Below are 4,499 nucleotides of genomic sequence, written 5' to 3'. Positions count from 1 at the left end.
AGGAAGCCCTGAGGGATGGGAGGTGCTGAACCCGTGCAGATGGGTGCTGGGGACAGAGGCGATGGGGGGTGACAGCAGCAAGAGGGCAGGATGGGGACAGGGCAGCTGCAACCCAGTGCATGGCTGCATGAGGGCTCTGCCCTGTTCCCCCACCTGAGGCCAGAGCAGCCCATAGGGAACATCCGTGGGCACTCTGTGCCCCTCCCCAGCAGTTCTGCCTGTGCCTGGGTGGGATTTGGGGCAGCCCCATCAGTGGGGGGAACCTACAACTGTGGCAGCCACAGCGGGGCTGCAGTGCAGGGAGGGACACCCTGAGGTGCTACTCATCTCCAAAAGCACCCTTTGCCCCCCAAAAAGCCTGGGGTCCTGTGGTGGGGAGTCTCATGGCCATGGGACGATGCCCAAAATGCGTCCCCAGGTGATGGTCCCCTGGGACAGGGACAGCCCCCAACCTTCATCTCCTCAAAGACTCAAAGCGGCGCTGTTGTTATTTTGAAGGCCAACTTCTGCTCCCAACTTCTGCTCACACATTGGAATTAGTTTTTCTTCCAAAAAAACTTAAAAATATCTCAGATTTCTGACACTGGCTTCCAAGGAGCCTGGCTTCCAAGGAACCGAGCCCAGGGCCAGCCACTGAGGGACAGGGGCCGCCCTGCTCCCGTGCTCCTTGGCCACAGCGGGACAGAGCTTGTGGGTGAATGGGTGCTGCACAAACACTGCCCTATGTTGGGTTGCTGGACGAGAAGCAACACGTGCTCCCAGCCCTTCTGCTGCCAGGATAGGATAAAGCTCATCCTGGGGAGCTGTAGCCCTGCCAAGCCCAACGGTGGAGAATTTGGATGCCTCCATCCTGCTCTCCCCAGGTGGGATTTCCCCATGAAGAACACGTGGCCCCAAAGCTCAGCTTCTGCCCAAAGCCTCACAGCTGCGCCACAGGGACCTTGTGCCACGGAGCTGGTGCGGGCAGCACGTGCCTACAGGGCTGGGAGGGGGGCAAAGGGGGAGAAGGGGTGCTGCTGCTCTCCAGAAGGCAGCACAGCCCCTGGATGCCCCTCACCGTATGCTATTGTTACCATCTGACAGCTTTTGGCGAAACAATCTTTGTGATTCAGCCGTGTTTATCCCAGCCTGTGGCCCAACCCAGCGTGGGTTTCCATGGAAAACTTCCATCGAAAACAAGGAGAAAAGGAGTTACAGCAGGAGTGACTCAGCCACAACTGGAAGCTTCTGCGGATGAGGCAGAGAAGGGGGGGACTCTTCCCACCAGCTTGGTCCCAATTGGGCAGCGGGGCCCAGGGACACCCCCGGACGTGTCCTGCAGCTCTCTCGTGCCTAAATCCCAGCACACTGCAGGTAGGAGCCAGGCCCAAGGGAGATGCATTGTGTAAGCATCCACAGAAACGCACCACCTTTCAGGAGCACCCCCTCCCCAGCAGTCTGCACCTGGCCCTGCTCGCTGCTGGCCATAGGGGAGGAAGAGTGAGATGAGTAAGGCTGGAAGGACGGTGAGACCCGCTGTCAGCGCGGCCCACGGGAGCCCCTGTCTGTGTCTGCCAGCCCTGCATGGGCAGTGAGAGTGGGGAGGGAGCGGAGGAGGGCCTGAGTCAGCAGCAGCATTGGGGAAGGGATGCAGGGAGCAGGCGGTGGGTGTTTGTCAGTGGGAGGATGCTTGGGATGCTCACAGCATCTCTAGTGCTGCTGGTTGTCTCAGAGCTTGCAGCAGGAATGGCAGCATGCAGGGGTGCAGCTGCTCTGCAGGCTGGCACTGCTGTGGACACAGTGGGGAGATGCAGAGAGCTTTGAAAGCCGCTTTGGGGGGGCAGAAATAGGGAGCAGAAGGGTGAACTGCATCCCTGTCACAGAACCCCGGCTCACATTGCCGCTGGGTAAAGGCAAGGTAGGGGGGAAAGCAAAACCCCCACAGATAATGCTCTCAGGGGCAGGAAAGACATTTGCCAGTCTCTCCTTCAGGCTCACATCCCCCCCGTTTTCTTCCCTACCCAGCTCACAAGAAGGTAGATCACAGGAACTAGACCTGAACCAGCAAAAGGTACGTGGCATGGGGCTGAGCTGCTGCCGAGGTGGCAGAAGGCAAGCAGAGGTCAGAGTGGTGCTGCCTGGCATGGGGCAGACATGGCCACGTTTGGAGGGGCTGTGGTGGACAGGATTCCTGGGGCACCCTCCTCTGACCGGCAGGTGATGTCTGCAGGAGTCACTTCCCTCCTCCCATCACAGCAGGTGCAAAAACCACGTTCCTCCCGCACTGCTGACACGTACACCTCATGCAGATTAAGGGTCGGGTTTAATTGTTTTTATTATTTTCTTTAAGCTCAGGGAGAAGACACCTGGCATTTTTTAATTTTTTTTTTATTATTATTATTTATTGAACTCCCTGAGAACGAGATGCAGGTGCTGAAGTATCAAAAAGCCCCCAGAATTCAAGCCCACCCACCCATCAACCTTCCCCCTCCCCTCCATTCTCCCCAAAGGAGCTGTATGGGAAGCAGCAGAGCCCATTCTGCTCACTCACCACGCACACACAGGTCCATCCCTGTTTCCAACGCCAGCGAACCGCTGCGATGCCTCCGGCCGGTGCTGCTGCGGGACACGGGGGCGGGGGAAGCGGCTGCGGGACCGCAGTGCAGGCTGGACCGCGGCGAGCAGACATCACTGCAGTGCCTCATCCGCGCCGTCCCGCGGTGATGGGCTGCGCCGGCGAACCGCCACGGCGAGCTGCAAACTCGGCAATAATCAAACAGCTGACGGCGGGCCGGCCGAGCTGCCTGCTGCTGTCTTTTCACAGCGCCTGGAGGCTCAGGTGGGAAAGCAGAGAGACAAAGGCCCTGCTGCTTTGTCATCACGAGGTTCAGCCTCGCTGTTTTGGCTGCATCCACCCACCCCCTGCTGCTTGGCAGGGCAACAGGTGTGTAGATGCACAGCAGCATCTCTGCTCCTTCCCCACCTCCCTGCAGGCCAAAAGGTGGCTGTCATCCCCCCAGCTCTGCATCAGCCCAGGAAGCAGCCAAGCAGCACCGTGATGCCGGAGCCCCCAGAGCCTCCACACCCTTCAGTTACCCAAGGGCAACATCAGTGTAAATCTGACCTGCAGGGGAAAGCAGCCTCATGCTCTTACTGCTGCCTCCATCGTGCTGCTGCCACACAACCAGCAACAAACCAGAGAGCAAAACTCACACGAATTAAAGCTGCTCGGTTAGTTTTGACCTGCGGCGGTTCCCAGGCGTGTTCACGGCTCAGTGAATGCTGGAAGTGCTTTGGTCTACTGATCCACTCCCTGCGGTTGCCTGAGGCTCAGAGCCAGCCTGGGGAAGCATGAGGAGCCCACAGACTCGGGTGGGACCTTCCCATCCCGTCCTGTACCACAGCAGTGTTCTCTCCTCCTGGTGCTCGTGACCCACCACAGGATTGCCCAGCACCATCCTCTGCTCAGCCCCACCTGTGAGACCTCAGTGCAGCAATATAGAACAGCCCTGACAGCAAGAGCAAACTACCATGTTTAGCATCTACACTGCACTTCATCACTGAAGAAAAAGGGGATCAGAGACCAGGCTGTGAGCTGAAGTCCCTCTGGGTACAGACCCGAGGCTGGTGTACCCCAGCACTGAAGCCACGTGGCAGCCAAGCAGGATGCCTACCAACAGAGCGACAACACCAGCAGCACAGATTTCTGTGTGCTTCTGGAAAATATCAGACAAAAACCTAGCAACAGTTGAGTTTTTCTCATTTGTGAAGGCTCTTTGCACAGCAGAAGATATAACAGATCTCTTCACACAAGCTGAACCAGCAAAGAAATTTAATGCGTGAGGCAAACACCAACCCTGGCACAGCCAGGAAATGTCTTTTCTAGGCCCAGGCCCGCTGAAAAGTTGGCTTCATTTATTTAGTAGGGGATACTGAAAACACAAACCTTTATGGATATAAGAGCTGCAAGCACTGTGTGCTCTGCAGCTGCTTCCTCTGACTGAGATCATACTTTTGAAGGGACTCAGAAAGTCCATCAGGCACAGCTGCATCTCTCTCCTGTCTGCAATCCAACATCACATACATAATAAAGTTGCAAAGAAGAGACCCGGAAGAGTTGACTGCGTTAATATAGCAAAAGAGCACAGAGAGATCGTGACAACCTCTCCAAAGAGCGCAGAAACAGCAAGCTCTGCACCAAGATGCCCCACCAAGCAGCCCACCACAAACTACAGACACCGCTATCACACTGCTCCAGCCCCTGGCTGCTCAGCCCAGCCCCGCCCAGGGCAGAAACGTTCCAAGAAGCGCAGGTAGGCCTCCTTTTGTGCCGCAGCCACGGGGACGAAGTGCCCGCCGGGGTGCGTGACGACGACGGGCTCCACGAAGCACCGCGCCAGCTCAGCGCTGAGGTGCGCGGCGATGACAGCGTCGGCGTCGCCCACGACGTGCAGCGAAGGCAGGGCGATGGGCTCCCGGTAGAAGTGCTCGTGGGCCGGGGCGCGGCTGGCGAAGGCGGC

General features: G+C 57.8%; 1 long non-coding RNA gene across 1 annotated transcript; it reads left to right on the top strand.

The window, feature by feature from the left end:
* The first annotated feature begins 2,726 nt into the window (after positions 1–2,726).
* Positions 2,727–4,499, top strand: LOC109370613. The gene is made up of 2 exons (XR_004161765.1): positions 2,727–2,818; positions 2,973–4,499. It is a non-coding gene; the product is annotated as an uncharacterized LOC109370613 (long non-coding RNA).

The sequence above is a fragment of the Meleagris gallopavo genome, chromosome 21 (genome assembly GCF_000146605.3).
Source record: "Meleagris gallopavo isolate NT-WF06-2002-E0010 breed Aviagen turkey brand Nicholas breeding stock chromosome 21, Turkey_5.1, whole genome shotgun sequence".
Classification (NCBI taxonomy): domain Eukaryota; kingdom Metazoa; phylum Chordata; class Aves; order Galliformes; family Phasianidae; genus Meleagris; species Meleagris gallopavo.
This window is presented reverse-complemented; position numbering and strand designations above follow the sequence as displayed.